The following is an 18,750-nucleotide window of genomic DNA, read 5'->3' on the forward strand; positions in this document are numbered from 1 at the left end:
TCCAAAAAACTGGTTACCTGTGAGTTTCCATTAAACGTTGCTTCTGGTTTCATCGAAGCGCGCATGGTCTGGACGATGTACCCAAATCCTTCCAGAGCGGCAGCTGGCATTTCTGGATTCTGAGCCGTTTCTGCAGGCAGCACAGGTTCTTCTTGAAATTCGGCCATGGTTATTCTTCGTCGGGCGCCACTATCAGGTTCACTGTTTCTTCTAACCTTCTTTGGAAACATACAATGACCTGACTAGGAACAGAGAGCTTACTAAAGCTAAGTTCACTAATTGTAGTAAGTAGACAGGATACAGACGAAGGGTATACAAGACCCTTTATTTTTCTTTATATACAATGACTTCCGTACTTCGGAATACAATGACCCTCCACTCGGGGTCTAACGTAAAAGGTATAAAAATAAAACTAAACTCTAATTTAACTTTAGAATAAGATTGGCCTTATAATAACAGGAAGCGTATGTAGCACAGAGACTGTGAACACTACAATACGTTTAATTTATCAAGAGGATTAAACCTTTGGCCTGGAAGGCAAATAGCAACTGCGTAACTTCTAAGGTAAGCGGCCTGCTTCGAACTCACTGCTTCCTCTCTCCTGCTTGGCAAAAAGGCCACACTTAAATACTTGGCTTTCGCGAGACAACTTTGCATAAAATCCTTCACGCTTATAATTCTGGCCGGAAGTAGAAAATAAGAAGTGATAGTAAAGATTTAAAATAAAATAAACGTTAGTAAAACTTAAGATCCTTACATCTTGATTGTTCTTGCATATTCATCAGCTCTAAAATTCCAGCCTTTTACTATGTTGTGCTTTCTAAATATTATATCGGCCAAAATCTAAGGTGCGAGTGCAATACATTTCTTCTCCCTTTTTATTAACTCAAACAAAGAGATCTGAAGTTTTCAACTGATCATTCCCAACTTTGAAAACAAATCTTTTTCCAGCGGTACTAAGGAGATGAAGCTCTTTTGAAAACTGATTTATATTACAAAGGAAAATTCAGCACAAGCTGTTGCTAAAAATATAACCTTGTTGTTATTTTATTCTCAGTGGTTAGGTAAGAAACACAAAAAGTTCTTCTACCGTAAAATTTCTTTAGTGTCAATACTAGAGTTAAGCGAAAGCCATATTTCGTGGAAATTAAAATTATATACTCCTTGCAGATATGTTTTGTCTGATGTAAAGGTTAAAAACAGGCTATATAAATGTCGGCACGCGTTTCACTTGTATTTACACGATTAGCGGGCTCACAAGTCTAGGTCGTTACGGTGTTAAGTAACCATTTCGAACATGAAGTGCAAACTGCTTAGCTTCGAAAATGACTGATAATGAATGGCCATTAATCACTCAAACAGATTGTAACAGATATATCTAGTCTAGTCTGTTGTAAATTTTTGTACATATTTAAATTACTTTTATCGCATTGTTATTTTTATGTACTATTGTAGTACTGTACACTTATTAATTTATTTATATCTTTATTTAGTGTAGTATTTAGAGAGATAATTTTAAGGCTTACTTTATATTTGTGGCCACATATCTTGTATGTAATTTTTTATTCCTTATATTAAATTGTAAGTTTTTTTTCAAGTTTTGAGTACAGCAATGTTTCCATTGCAAACGTAACTCAAGTAAAATGCAACATATCAGAAAAAAAAATATCCCTCACACGACTTAGTTTTACCTAACTTTTTGGAAGCCTGCGCTACGCCAGACCCATGCTGGTGTTACACTGAACAAATAAGGCACCCCAGAGGTTGGAAGAGTTGATTTTAGGCATTAACCAGCCCTTAAGGTTTATCGTTTAAAGGTAAACAGCTAAACTGCGATTTAGAAATTACTCTATTTATGATTTTGGTGCGAAGGAGTCATTGCTTAATTCTTACGTAGTCTATGATAACTCATAGCTATGATAACTTATAGCTATTTATTATGTTGTGCTTCTTGAATCATAATAAACTGTTACTTTCTTCCTGCTTACCTGGAGAGGGTATTTCAAGAGATATCATCGAACCCGTAACTCACAAGAGTATAAGATTTAGAGACGGATTTTGAAAGATATCTATAGTCAGATCATAGTCCAATTAGTTAGTGAAAGTAAAAAATATTCTAATCTCATTCCTAAATGGAAACTAGACTGAAGATGCATTATTTCCAAAAATTCGGTTAGCTAAAACACGTATTCTCCCATAGGAAATCTGTACCTAAACCCCAGTGGGAGAGCTTAGTCTTATACCAGAGCGCAGCATGGAGTCACATAGCTGTAGTTGCATTTATTTGGGTATGCCCATTCCCAAGTGAATAAAAAAGGATATGAAATCTACCCTTAATCGGATCATAGCCAAGTTAGTCTGTTTATCATCATTTCATTCCGGATAGTTAAGATGCTTACAGCAGTTACGTACTGATGAGACGTCTATGAACTAAACTGAAACTTTTCTCTCTGTAAAGTGCTCGTATTATAATAAGCTATGAACCGATTGTTATTCTCCTTTTTAATACTTCCGACGTTTTGTGAGTCAAGTCTCTTTAGTCGACCCTTCCTGAATTCCATATTTAATAGCAATGTGCCGTTTTCGTGCTCATATTCTGTTAAAAATGCCTAGCTTACCTGTTACTAAATTTCGTGTTTAGAAGCTCTGTGAAACTGTAAATGTTTTTATTTTTGGAGCACTTCATGTCAGGCGAATGTTATGACTTAACAGTAATCCTTTAGAGATTTAATTTCTCAATCCTTTTAGTTCGTCAAGCATTTGTAAGAATTTTAATTTTCGTTAAATGAAACACTGGGACAAATTAAATCAGAATTTGAAATAACTTTAGAAAATTTTGGAAATTATGTAATGGAAATTTTCATTAAAAAATAAATTTCACACTGAATTAAGAGTGAAATACTAAAAAGTGATAATTCCTATTATTTTTAATAAGAACGTTTAAGTGATTACAAATTCAAATGGCTGCATTAAAAATATTACAACTGCTAAAAGAAACTTCTGGATTAACTGGAATCAAATGCAAAATGATTTCGAAACATTAATTTAAAGGTTATACTTTTCATTTAAATATTTTTTTTTCAAGTTTTATTGGCAGTTTTCTTTCGATGTTCATTTTACAGTTTTTCATTTCGTAATTGAAAAGATTGAAAACTTTTTAATGCAATAAGTTGCAAACCTCGTATTGTTTATGTTCATGTGATCGTATCCTGTTCCATAGTTTCACAGCGCCAAGAGCTTGAAACTACGTTTGTCTTCATTTCTTAACAGGTAACGAAAAAGGTCATGTAGCTGTTCTAAGCTGGTGACGTCAGAAAGATCTTTTGGCCAGTAATGGGGCACAGGGAACCACTTACATGACTAATTGAAGCAATTTTATTATTATTATTTTAAAATGTCTTTTATGATGGTAATTAAGTTAATTTAAACTAGATGTTTTAGGACTTAAATAATACAATGGTGACATATTCAAAAATCGATATTCATCATTAATTTTTATAAATGTGTCATTGTTACTAAGCCTGAAGTTTTTCATTGGGTTGAAGTTAACAATGAAACATGGTTATTGATTATGTTATTCTTTATTTGCTGAATTTCACTAACATACCGTCTAAAATGTCAAAGCGAAATATGAATTTTAGAAGATTAAAAGCAAATTTGTAATATCTCAAATCCTTCCAGTGGAAATTTTAAATTCGACTTTTAGAGAATTTTTAGAGAAAGAAAATTCGTTTGTAAGAGGATTAACAGAAAATCTCACACAGATTCTGGGATTAAATTGGCAGTGACAAATGTGAAATCGCGTTATTCCTCTAACTGTTCTTACTCAGAACGAAATGTATTTGCAATTCGCCTCGGAGAAATGACAGTTCCCATTAGTTTCCGATCTCGTGACAGCTGTTAATAAATCACGAAGACAGATATTTGCCAATTTCGATATATTTTTGAACGCTTATTTTGCGGTTACCAACCTCACTTGCTTGTAACTATATATATGAAAAACGTCATAGAATGATTTATAAAATCCTTCTCATATGAACGAAAAATCAGCAAAATGGTCAAAGGATAGTTCGAAGATTCGTCAGTATAGAATATCATTCCTCTTCATTTCAGTGTCATTTGTATATTTAACCCTGTATGGAAGAGAAGACAGTTTTGCTGATATAACATTGTGGACGTAGACTGTTGCAAACAATTACATCCTAAACTTTCGACGGTATGCTTCGTCAAAAAGTTACAGTTTTGAAATCCTGATAAATTTATTTTGCATTTATTGGGCGATTAACCCTCTAAGTAAAGCGCCTTTCTTGATTTGCTTACGAAGACCTGCATTTGAAGAGCTTCTATTAGCTAATTTTTTATAAATATTTAGTTTAGCACCTGGTTTTATAAAAACTTTTATTCATCCACAGTATATTTACATTATTAAAAAAGTGACACAGTAAAATATTTTAAGTTACGATCTAATATGTACCAAGTGACAAAAGATCTCATAACAGGATAAAAGCAAAAATGTCAGTCAGAAAGTTTTAATTGTTTTTTTTTTATTATTATAAGCATATACTCCCCTTATTTCCAATCGGGGATTGTTGAAAGTTTAAAATATTATGCACTTACTTTAAAGAATCGTAATTATCTATCTAAATGTGTAGATTGCATAACAGCGCTTTGGATGGCTGTAGTGAGTATATATACAGGGTGATTATAATTAAAGTTTAAGTTTCAAAATGCTATAAAAAAAGAACCACTCATGAAAATGACGTCAAAATTGAAAGGAATGTTATTGAAGAAAGCGGAAATCGTATGGCAGAAGAAAAAATTTAGTTTCAAAAGTTAGCAACAGATGGCGCTGCAAGCGGAAGAAGACGTAAATTAAAATGCTAGTTAAATTTCAGTGTTATAAAGCCGCCAGGTACCAGGCTGTTCCTCAATTCGCGTCTCAGATGTTCGCCATGGGTGTTTCACTGCAGGACCGCGCTCTGCTGGTAAAGCTGTATTACAAGAATGATGATTGTGCAAGAGTAGCTCTGCAAAATTTCAGGAAACTGAAGGGTATAAAAGAAGGCATTGGTCCAATGAGTGTCGTAGGTCTAAAGAAAATGATGCAAAAATTCGAAACGACAGGTTCGTTTGATGTGCAATCTGGTAGAGGGAGAAAACGAGTGCATTCGACGGTAGTTGAAGAAGTGGCCACAGCATTACAGGAGGGGTCGGCCGGTGGTGTGCAACCGTACAGTGCACGAGGAATTGCTCGAACATTTGACAGGCCTACGAGCACGGTGCTTGAAAATTGTACGAAACATCCTGCAATGCTATCCGTACAAAATTGGCCATGTGCAGGAGTTGCTTCCGTCTGACCTGACAGCTAGGGAGACGTTTACGTTAGAATTCCTGGCTCGCATGGAAGTGGATAATTAATGGCCGTGGAAAATTTTGTGGACAGATGAAGCCCATTTCCATCTGACAGGATACGTGAATACCTAGAATTGTCGAATATGGGCAACAGAAAATCCACTGGCAACGCACCCCGTACCACTTCACGGTATGGTGTGGCTTTACGGCATCATTCATCCTACAACCATATTTTTTCGAGCAGACGGGTGCTTCCGGTCCTGTTACCGAAACCGTCACTGGTCAGAGGTATGCGTCTCTTTTGCGCAACCACGTGATTCCAGCTCTGCAACAGCGTGGATGTGTGGATGAAATCATTTTTATGCAAGATGGCGCTCCTCCGCACATTGCACATCTCGTGAAGCAGCTGCTGAGGCGCCATTTCGGAAATGCTCGAATTATCAGCCGTCATTTCCCTACAGCCTGGCCGTCCCGATCGCCTGATCTTACTCCGTGTGATTTCTGGCTGTGGGGATATCTGAAGGATGTTGTGTTCCGTGCTCCAATTGCAAATTTAGCAGAATTAAAGGCACGCATTCCGCAACACATTCTGAACATCACCCCGGAGACACTGCGATCCGTTATGGAACATGCTGTTTGTCGCTTTCAACTTGTTGCACACAACGGTGGACACCATATTGAACATGTTTTGCGCCAGTCTCGCGACAGTTCCGAACTTCTTTGATGAATGGTTCTTATGCGGTATGTCGCCACAAAACTCTTGAAACCGATTTGTCCATTTCGATGTGATATGTACAATCATGCAAATAAAATTATTCAACAATTCTAATTTATCAATGCGTTTTAATGTGTAACTTCCACCTTAGCCGTTGTTTTACGAATCATTTCTCGTTTCTCGTCGTGATTCTGTCGCTTACAGCGCCATCTGTTGCTAACTTTTGAAACTAACTTTTTTCTTCTGCCATACGCTTTCCGCCTTCTTCAATAACATTCCTTTCAAATTTCACATCATTTTCATCAGTGGTTCTTTTTTTATAGCGTTTTGAAACTTAAACTTTAATTATAATCACCCTGTATATATATATATATGTCATATTATAAGCACAAGGGAAAAAGACGGAACACTGTAGATGCGTGATTAGACCCATATTGAAGAAGATTTTGATTGCGTAGTATGCTAGTAATGCTAACTTGGTAACATCTAAAGAACTTGGCAGTCGAGGCAGTTTTAATTCCATTTTTATTTCCAATTGATATTTGTGGCCACAATCACTTGGCACTCTAGCGTTTTGAAACTTAAACTTTAATTATAATCACCCTGTATATATATATATATGTCATATTATAAGCACAAGGGAAAAAGACGGAACACTGTAGATGCGTGATTAGACCCATATTGAAGAAGATTTTGATTGCGTAGTATGCTAGTAATGCTAACTTGGTAACATCTAAAGAACTTGGCAGTCGAGGCAGTTTTAATTCCATTTTTATTTCCAATTGATATTTGTGGCCACAATCACTTGGCACTCTAGTCGTGCCTTTCCACAGAAGATTTACATTTTTGATATTGTTGGGATAGCAAGCAAGCCAGCAAAATTACATATTAGCAGAGTAGAGGGCGAAAGCTGAAGTGCGTAGTTATGAAAGATGGAAGCACGCGAAGAGAAAAGTTTTGGTTTACAAGGACAGTTTCAGTTCTTAATTATTACGTCATCAGAGCTGCGCCGATCATAGAGTGATCTAGAAATGACGCAATGCAAAGAAGTTATTACGATTTTAGAATAGAGAGGAAGAATTAATGTTTATAGTTTAATCTATAATTTTGATTCATATATTTTTATCTTACATATTCCCCCCTTCAAAAAGAAAAAGGCGTAGCGACAGAGAAGCCTTTTTAAAGAGAAAGAGTTAAAGCACTAGCAAATGTAAAAAAAAAACATAAATCATAAATCATAATTTTTGTTCTGTAAAGTATAATTTATAAATATCAATTTTTTTAATAAATTTTTAATTTTTAGAGTCCTATTGAATTTTTCAGCATTTCAGTCCAAAAGTCTTTTTGTTTGAGAATTCACATAATCATAATTCTTCAGGGAAGGTTTTTGTTATTACAGAATATCACAAAATAAACTTTTACACAATCATTACTTATAATTAAATGTAATGCACATAAATATTTATGATACTTATTTCTATGCTGATAAATTATATTTTAACAGCATATAATAATAGGAGTAAGCTTCAGAAAATATGGTTTCACCGTTATTATCTTTCATTTGCAATTCCTGATTTTACCAAACTGGAAGCCTCGCAATACTTTTAAACAAACATATCCATCAATAGGGGCTGTCCTCTTGAGCTAACCAGTGTGTTCTCTGCACTGGTGGCCCAGGGTGCCTAGGCAGTTACTTGAAAAGGCCTTTGTTCCTTGCATTAAGGTAACTGGCCTTTGAGAACTGCACTAATACATTCCATAATAAAAAAATATAATAATAATAATATAAAAAATTTACATGCATTCATAAAATGAGAGCCTCCAACATTATCTTGCATGAAGAGGGTAAAAGGAACAACTGTACAGAGGTAATAACAGGCCTCTGTTGAAGGAACCAGTACTCCCTCGACATACACTATACTTAACATACAATCACCCATAAATTTAACATGCATTTACCATAATTTCATATTACGTATCTGTACTAATTTCACTTATTTTTTACATCCATTCAATTTTTAGAATAATTATAAAATTCGTATTCAAAATTCTCAACAAAATTTCAAAAACATAAAAACTTATCTTAATATCCTTCCCTATGAATAATTTAAATAGCTTAAAATTCGTTACTTAATTTGCTCACACATAATTATGAAAAATTAGAGAAATTAAATTAATGAACAAGAATTTCAGATTTTCTCAAAACAAATTGCAGAACTTTTAACCAAAGTTGAAATATAAACTATAGAATCCGAAGCACATTAAATAATTCAGTTCCTGAGCTAGATTCACACTAATGTAACAATTTTTGAGCTGTTGAAAAAGCAGAAGCGCAAATAATTTTCTGTCGCACATACTTGCAAACACTCAGATCGATCTTGAACCCACTGTAATGCTGAATTCCTAAACGGTAATTCACTGATGATTTAAAACACTTTTTTTCTAAATATTGTAGGGATCGGCGAAGCAAATTAAATATTCCTTTTCCCTAGGCATTCGAACTTCTCAATTTATCGAGAGATTACTTTCAATCTGTAAACACTAAGCGTGATAATTTTTTTGAAGCACTTGCAAAACATGACAGCAGAAGAATGATCTGTTATTTTTTAAAAACTGAAAAAACAAATTTGATGATTCACTTCTTTCACATTATCTTGGATTTATCACAAAACGATGATTTGAAGAGCTGAATTAAATTTTCCATTGAGGTTTCAGGCTGAAGGAAACTATCCTACCGGCTTAATTGTCATATTATAAGCACAAGGGAAAAAGACGGAACACTGTAGATGCGGGATTAGACCCATATTGAAGACGATTTTGATTGCGTAGTATGCTAGTAATGCTAACTTGGTAACATCTAAAGAACTTGGCAGTCGAGGCAGTTTTAATTCCATTTTTATTTCCAATTGATATTTGTGGCCACAATCACTTGGCACTCTAGTCGTGCCTTTCCACAGAAGATTTACATTTTTGATATTGTTGGGATAGCAAGCAAGCCAGCGAAATTACATATTAGCAGAGTAGAGGGCAAAAGCTGAAGTGCGTAGTTATGAAAGATGGAAGCACGCGAAGAGAAAAGTTTTGGTTTACAAGGACAGTTTCAGTTCTTAATTATTACGTCATCAGAGCTGCGCCGATCATAGAGTGATCTAGAAATGACGCAATGCAAAGAAGTTATTACTATTTTAGAATAGAGAGGAAGAATTAATGTTTATAGTTTAATCTATAATTTTGATTCATATATTTTTATCTTACATATATATATGTATATGTATATATATATGATGTACCAGCTTTTGTCCGGAATAAATAGATTGATGAAGAATCATAGATGTAGTTGTAGCTCAAAGTATCAGACGATAAGTTTAAAAAACAAGATCCATTTATTATTATTCAGGAGAAATAGCAGTTACAAAAAATCAGATCTCCGGAGTAAATAAAAAAGAACTACTAATAACTTTTGCATGAAGTTTACTGCATCCTTACATTAAAGAAAAGACCCCGATATTCCTTTGCGAGTCCTTTTATAGCCTCTGGAAAGGCGGAGCTTCCAAGAAATGACGTCAGCCAGGTCAGCCGTTCCAGTTCGCTTCAAATATCTCCAAAACATTTTATAACTGTACGTGTAGAAAAGGCGGGAAAAACAACTTGACTACGGAGCTGTGGATTTAATTCCACGTACTTTCAAAAAAGAGACCGTAGCCATTAAAAATGAAAAGAACATACAGTTAGAATTTTAAGTGTATTTTTGACTACGGAATTTTATTATTACAAAATATCCCCCCCCCCATCTAAAAAGGTTTGAAGCAGGGCGCCTCGACTACAAGACATTCCAGATAGTGAAGACTATAGAAAATAAAAAAAATTCCACTTATAGAAAATAAAGAAAAATAACATTATGCATGCAGTATTGGGAAAACATTTCTCGAGAACAGTTTCAGTTCTGGATCCAGGTCTTTAGAGATTGCTGCAAAACATTAGAGCAGTTCGTATTTTACAAATTTTTCATTTCCAGTTCGCCGTGGCTTTAATATTAAATTTTTTTATTTGACATGAGGTATTCCTCTATTATTTTGTTCATATCATTGACAATTGCAATACTTGACTAATGTCTTAACATTTCCTTTTGACTTTTAGTTTGTTTACAGTATTTCATTTTGACTACTTATTCATATAAAAGACTTATTTTGATAATAATCATTTTACACAATAATTTTACTCGTATTTTACCTTTTATTATCGAAAAAGACAATTATGCCATATACTGCATTGTCGTTCAACACAACTTTCAACTTCAATGGTATTTTATAATTACCATTAATGTCGCTGCCAAAAAATTGACCCATAAATACAAAATAAATTCAAAGATGCAAAATAACACATCAAAAATTTACACAGAAAATTAGACATTAAATAATTAGAGGTGCTCTAATTACCTTTAGTAGCAACCCCAGTTGAGCGTTTACCAAAAGGAAGGTGTGTCTACCTATTGGTGATGTAATTTAAAATTTTCTGGGGGTCTTGGTAGTGTCGTAGTCTGGAAACATGGACGGACAATATCAGTAGGTTTCTTTGTGTGGTAATTTTTTTTATCTATTTCATAATTAACCTCATAATTTTTTGACATTTTGGTATGGTCCAGAATAAGGAGCTGTCAATTTACGTGTATTCGGAAATTCAAATTCATCAAATAAAACTAGATCACCAGGTTGAAATTCTACATCTGCAAATTTTGTGTCATAACGACTTTTATTCCTTTTATGATATTCAATAGTTCTCTCTTTAGCTAATTTTCTCGCTATGTCAACCGGAGGGTAAGTATTTTGATCTAGGGGAGAATCGAAAGGACGTTTTCCGAGTAAAAGATATGCAGGTGTGAATTTAGTTACCGAATGAGGGGAATTATTATATTCACTAATAACTTGATCCAAAATTTTCGTCCATGGAATTTTCAATGATGTAGAATTTACTTAACATCTTAAACGGGTTTTTGGTTCACACGCTACAAATTAACCTTAAGATGTAAATTAACATATTCATTTTAAATCTTACACTCATGTTAGGTGTACTAATTTTTTTAGCATTCCATAACTCGCAATTCAGGTGGTTGTACCAATTTTCTAATCATTCGTTTACAGGTATATTTAAATAACTTGTCATTACTTAAATCTTCAAATCATTTCGTTTACAAGTACATTAATATAAGCATCATTACTCGGTTACAGTTTAAATAGAAAAGACAGAAAAAATCACTTACAGGGTCAAGTTCATACATCAAACTCCTATTCTCTCGTGTGTGCCATCATCGACGGATAAATACGGAGTTTTAAATAGTTCAACAGATAGTCCTGTTTATTTCGTTGACTGATTAATACGGAGTGTTAATAGTTCAACAGATCGTCTAACTCATTTCGTTGACCATTCGAAGAAATCCACAAAACCCAAATCGTGCTGCTTGCCGGATGTCAATGACACACACTGCATTCAGGAACACTTCAATCAAGTCAAAACCCCAGGAAAATAAGGCAGCTTTTTTTAAATCAGGAACACTCTTAATCAGGAACGCTAACGCTTCAACAAAAGCAAGACCCAAGGAAGACACAGGTATCGGGATGCTTCTTTTAAATCCGGAACAGTCTTTATCAGGAACGCTTCAATGAACCAGGAAAAAACGCCTTGAAAGGACCCAAACTGGAAAGGCACTAGGTAGAAACCCACTGGTATCTGCATCACCCTGAGAATACCTTTTTACAATTCTCTGAAAATTATAATGGAGAGACGACAATGCTATAAATTTTTGCGATGAGCTATAGCGCCTTTTTTTAATGTAATTTCTCATCTGATCAAAGTCGAGAATCCGTAGCTGCAGCCCGCTGGTACATTCCGCTCGTGAGAGCAAGACCCGCAAGTGGTCAAGCCCCCGCTTTTTTTTCTTTTTCCTTCTTCTTCAAAAACCAGAATACGAATGAACTCTAGCCTGGTGCAAGTACCCAGGAAATCTCGGTTTCTCCGCCTCTGTGAGTTCATAGGCTTTCAAAAATCATAAAATCAAAATCACACCAATGCCAGAATTTTGCTTTATCTTGACTGCGAAAATGACACCCCCTTGACGAATCCAAAACAAAAAAAATCTCACAATGAGCCAACATGAAAAACGTGGGAAACAAAGTGGACTCCCCAATTAACAAGCGGAACTAAGCTTTACCAGAATCCAATTACCTACGCTTAGTGCAACCCCACTGTCTTGAAGTAGACAAAATTGAAACTATAGCAAAGCGAAAGGAAGACGATTTTCGTTTCAAACGCCATTAGTAAAAGGCGACAACACAACACCTTACTGCCTCCATTGTTAGTAAAAAGGCCATAAACTAATAAAATATGTTTCCTCGCAACCATCTCTTTGTTACAATTCCTACTCAAGAATAACTATTTCCAGATTAAAATATACATGAATACAAATAAAAATATTAGAATAATGATAACTTAAAACACATATTAATAATTAAAATTGGCGACATAACAGTAGTAATTAAGCAGCTGAATTCTCATAATAAAAATTAATCAGCAAAAATTTAATTTTTGTTCCAGAGAACAAAATTGAGTGAAATTCAATCTTCAAATATGCATATTTCAACAAAAGACTTTAGATCCCAAACCATCTGATTTGATTATGAGGGATTTATGCTACTTATTTATAGTAAATTTATACATTTTTGTTGTACTTCGAGTTGGTATCTCAGAAGCTTAATTATTGGCAGAAAATGTGTCGATATATGAACAAATGACTGCTAACAAGTATCACATATTTTTCCTTAATTCGTTTTGTTACATATCCAGTTAATGAAATTTATTAAGACATATAATTGTTAAATGTCATACATGTGCAAGTTGCTTGAGACTTGATGAAGGTTATAGAGATCTAGGTTAAGCAGAGATACGTAAAATTCGAAGAGTGTTGAGCAACTGCTGAAGGATGTAAGAAACGTCATTCAATATTTTCTTTCTAAAAAGCTACTTAATTCTGATTTAAGCATAGCAACTGCCATTCGTATTGATTGACTAAAATAATATAGCTTGATCACTTTTGACAGACTTAGACAGTTGGAAATGAATTTAATAATTAGAAAAAAACAATGACTTAACAAGGTATTTTCTCTTACATATGAACAATAATTTCTGTGAGCTCATCACCGATTCGAGAAACTTGAGATAAATCAAAGTCGTCGTAGCTCTTCATCATTTGAGGAAAGAAAAAAGTTTGATTTAGAAGTCTCTCAATGTATACGTTACAGCCAAAGTGCGGAAATCAGTTATTCTGCAGATTATCTAGCTAATCTTCAGATTAACTAGGGTGATCCATTAAGTGAGAAAAATTATTTCATTTCTCAAATTACCTAGAAAATCTGCAAATTACCTAACTAATCTGCACATTACCTACAACGCACACGTTAAAATGAAAATAATATCCTTGCTTGAACAACAGCAACTTTAATAAATTGATTTAAGATAGCCCCGCTTGACCCACAAATAGGTGTGCTTGTTACAAAATCCAGTTGTTACGTATTTCAAAGTGTCACCAATGTTTAGATTGCATTAATAAGTGAGCATACGTTTATCATATGTTTTGCAAATCCATTTCCTTAATTTTAATAAAATTTTATTCAGCAAAGATCTTATTTTCAGTTTAACGAGCACCTAGTCGGCAGTGTGCAGTTTAGCGGGTGCCTAGTAGGTAATGTGCAAAGTAGAGGAAAAGGGAAAGGAAATGAGAGAAACAAACATTTTAACTTTTAAGGATGCGGAAGCCGTTTAATGTGCATATTACATATGTAAAATGCAGAAAACTGATTCCGTATTTTAATGAAGCAAATCAGTTAATCTGCATATTAGCTAAATGATGAGCACATTAACAACTTTCGGACTTTAGTGGTAACATATGCATCTCTCAGCTTAGGGAAGATAACCTTTGAGTCTTTTACTGTAAGCAATTAACTAAAATCAATCAACCAATACAACTACAACCAGTCAATTGAATGGGTTGCTGAAGTATCCAAAATATCATTATTTTGAGCTTCAACAGATTTTTAATTTCAGATAAACAGGTGCATTTTACAATGAATTTAATAGAATTTTTGACTTTATGCTGTAGTAGATGTTAACATATGAAACAACTAGATATATTTGAAAGAGAAACATTCATTTTTGTGGCCCAAAAGTATTCTGCTAATAGAATATTATTATATCTGTTTACATTAATTTTATTTTTTTTTACACTGAAACGATCACTAACAGAATATTTAATTTATTACTTATTAAATTTAAATTTGACCTGTATCATAACATTCATTCAAGAAATATGTTACATTTCTGATTCTTTTGTAGTTAGACTCGTCCCAGAATGATTGCATTTTTTTATTAAAAAGAAACTATACATCGTATCCGCAAGAATATCAGGAACATAAAATACTTAAACTCCTTATTCTGAATTAAGCTCCTTGAAGTTACTTGAACAAACTCTTTACATATATTTCTGAGATTTTAATATAAAAAAGAAACTTTTAATATACACCACAGGCCGTCAAACATCGTCTTTTCAGCCCATTTGTTTATACCTTGCGCCTTCTGAAAAAAAATAAAAACCGCAGAATTACATTATCTGTCCAAGCTCTTTGGCATGTTACGGAATATTTTTTTTTAATCTGTGACAAAAAAAAATCCGCGATAGCACATCGTGATTATAGTTTTCAAGATTTTATTCCTGTCTCTTCCGCAAATGGAATTTTAATAAAAGCGTCTCTCTTTTAAGCTGTTGAAGTAATTAAATTACTCTCGTTTCTATGGCAACACAGAATCCGAAAAGGCGATGCTGTCGCATGACGTTCTTAGCCTCTCCCGTTAAAAAGGAAGGTGACAAATACAGACCCTTTTGCTTCTTAATTTTGTCCAGTTGCATGGAATTAGTTTTTTTGTCTTGTAAGAAAGACGAGAATGTAAATATAAGAAATTAAGGGTATTTTCAGCAGTTCGTTTTCTACTTACCATTAAAAGCAGAAATTCACCTTCATTAGTATAATTTTCGAAAGCATAAATCTCCAGAATCTTTAATTTTGGAAAAAAAAGATCATAAATTTTTTTTATAAAATGCACGTTTTCCATCTCAACATTCTACGCTTTTTATACATAATGAAGGCATTATTATTAATGAAGGCAAGATCAAATACTAATTTCGTTCTAGCGTTAGGAATTGAAATAAGGTCACTGGCCTTATTGCGTCGAGATTTTGTAGTGGAATTACTTTAATTGATTAAACATGTATAAATACGATTCTATAGGAACTAAGAAAAAACGTCTTCCGTCAAAAAGAATCAAATGAAATGCTTATTGTTGAAGTGAATTAAAGATAGGTCATTTTCGAAAGTAAGGAATACTTTAAGTAAAATGAGTTAGTGAGTTAGACAAAGTTAGAAATTTGCTAGAAGTTAGAAAGTTAGAAAATCCAAAATTTTACAATGAATTACTTGTAAAACGTGATGAATTACTTTTTATGTTGAATTAATAGTTATTGAACAGTTAAACCGTGGCCATGTCATTTCGAAAACACATGTTCACCTAGATCTCGAGAATATATTTTGTGCTTGAAGTTTTGCCGCGTGTAGATATTGTTTTCCCAAGCTTACTTGAATATGTTAGTCGAGAACTTTCATAGAGCACTTTAATGTTGAAATTTAGGATTTATCACAGGCAATATTGCAAAGGATGCACCCCCCCCCCAGTATTAGCTTAAATGTTCTGATAATTTTTCTTAAATGTTTACTCATTATTTCTAGTACTTCTCTGATATTTAAGTAAGAAACATTCGATATTACTGTAGCCTTATTAATAACCAATTAAGAACTATGTTATTACGGTTGTAATGCGTGCTGCTAATGTTGTCCGACCCGGATGCAAAGAAGTAATCGTCAGAATAACCTGGAGGCCACTCTTAGCAGTACCGCAGACATAACGTCTTCTATTTCACATTTTTCAGTTTCCTAAGTTGCCTTTTACTGCATTTGCTTCTGGCTTTTTTACAGTTTTTGATTAGATTTATGCAGACTCTCGTTTAAGTAGAGCCACAGCAAAATATCCATACAGCGTATGGAGATGCAAGTAGGAAAATGTGGGTTGATGTAACAAGTTTACTAACTTTGAACACTGGACTGATAGCAAAAATGCAAATATGCATTCAAAAAGAAATATACTATTTATAACTATTTCCTATACATTTATAGCCTGTTGACGGAAGGCGAAGACATTGTCATTCTACCAAGAGGCTGTAAAATCGCCATTGGAAACGAAAGCGATAAAGCTGTACATTCGATGTTACCTTAACCCTCGAAAATAGACTTGATCCTACGGAAACACTGTCCTACATAATCCGCTATTTTACACTCCGCTATGGAGATCTGATAGTGTTTGCATCACCGCACGATATTTTTTCCTTCTTTCAACTAATAATAAATGAGTTCATGCATTTTAATTGCGTTTCTTACGTTTCCAGTTTGGATTATCTTTTATTGGGGTCAGAAACTTCAGTTCTACTTTAATATTTGCTTACTTCCAGGTAACTACGTTTAGATGACAAACAAATAAACTACGCATTCATTAACAGAGGTCAGGTGAAATTGGCCGTCCAAACAGAATAATGGTTGAAAGAGCCTACTGTGGTATCGATGGGCCTGGATTCGAATTCCTGAGAAGGCATGGTTATTTGTAAATTTTAGTGCTCTTGCGTCATGAGGGCACTCTAAATAGGCAGCGAGCCGAACATCCTCTCGAGAACTTGGTCGCAGGGAAAGGGGAAGAATCTCGAGCCCATCCCCCCGGGTTTCTCTCCATCAAAACTGGGCGGGGGGGACTGAGCGAAGTCGAACTGTCACCTATATGTTTATCAAGTGTCTTGCCAACGACAGGAGCAGTCTTGCACTCATTGCCACGATGAATTTTGTGGGCTTGTTCTGATGTTAATGTCAGACAAGTGAGGTAAATCACAACACATGTGAAATTGCCTCGCGTCCTCGTATATCAATAGCACTGTAAGTTTCCGTTACCGTTGCGGCTCAGGGCATAATCATTACATAATTCCAGATGCTCTAGTTACTTTACATTGGAGATACATTTTTAAATGGTACATAATACAAATACACTTAACAAGTTTTACAGAATTTTGTACACCTATATCGCAGGTCATCAAATACTTTAATCCAGAATATACAATCCTGTCATACAGAAGGTTTAATTTATAGAGACAGACTGAGTATTAAATTCCGATTCTAGATACTGTCCCTATTTATATAATATTCCTATTTACATAAAAAAAATATTTTTTTTTTAATTTTACTTAAAATTTGAAAATGTCAGGCATAATTTTAAATTGAATTTTGCGTGTTTTTAATTCCCTCTGGGTTCGAGTTTTTCCCACACATTTCTATCCGGTATTAATATTTACTGCTGGAAATGAAAAAATAAATCAGTAAAAATTTCAAACCATAAAATTATATTATACACCATACCTAACACTGACCTACAGAACCTTAGCCTCTTGTTACAAGATACGACCCAGTTTCTCTCAGAATATCTTTCGAGAAACTATCCCTTCCTTTAAGCAGAGAGCCCTATCTTACTTTCACAGTTAGGTTATTTGAAATACCAGAGCACACGAAGGTTACTACCCTCTTATATAATGTCTTCGTAAAGAACACGTTTAGGGAAACTAGCTCCAATTCACATTTAACATGCAGAAAAACACGAAAAACAAACATGCATCCAGCTTATTTGCCTGTGATCGAACCGATGTCGATTCCCCGGTATCCAGTGTTCTTAATCACTCGGCCGCCAGTGCAACATACTTGCTTTGATGTATCAGTATAAACAATCAAGCAATTTTCTTTATTTCAAATTTCACTTATTTCTTGTATTATTTTTCAAAAATAATTTTTCTAGTAGCGTTACTTATTTTCTTTTTTATTAACCAAACGAATATATGTCTATTCCATGAATTAATGTAAAGGTGTGAATAAACACAGTCTGGGGCCAAATATGTTGTTAATCGTCCCTAATAAGTAAAACATATATGAGTGAAATTCATAAAGTAAAAAAAGGCTCTAAATTAAGGTTACACGTATATCTATTTTTTATTTATTAGGCCAAAGGGTCAATTTGCACTGGAGGACTATTATTTTCCTTTTGGCATTTTGCATTGGTTCACTATAAATGGCCGATTTACTTTTCAAATTGTTACCACAAAATATTATCGTCCTGTATTATATTTAAAGAAATTAAATAATGAAGCATCTGCATAAATGTGTGTATGTTCCTCGCACTGTGATAAAACAACGATACCTAGAGCCTTTCAATTTTGAATAACGTGCTTTTCCACGCTTCGAAAGTAATTCAATGTCTGAAACCTTTCAAATTTTAATTATTTATTTTTATGTTTTTATTCAAACAACTGTCATCTTCATACTCGGAAAATAATATCCTGAATCCTGAAATCCTGGAAATCACTAAACATTAAAGCATTGCCAAATCTCATTAGAATATATACATATATATATATATATTCTAATGAGATTTGTATATATATATATATATAATTATTTCTTCAATTAATTTTTAACTATCATACATTTTTAAGTGAGTGG

Source organism: Stegodyphus dumicola, chromosome 1 (assembly GCF_044657685.1).
Source record: "Stegodyphus dumicola isolate Sdum_Otavi_A_Nest chromosome 1, ASM4465768v1".
NCBI lineage: Eukaryota > Metazoa > Arthropoda > Arachnida > Araneae > Eresidae > Stegodyphus > Stegodyphus dumicola.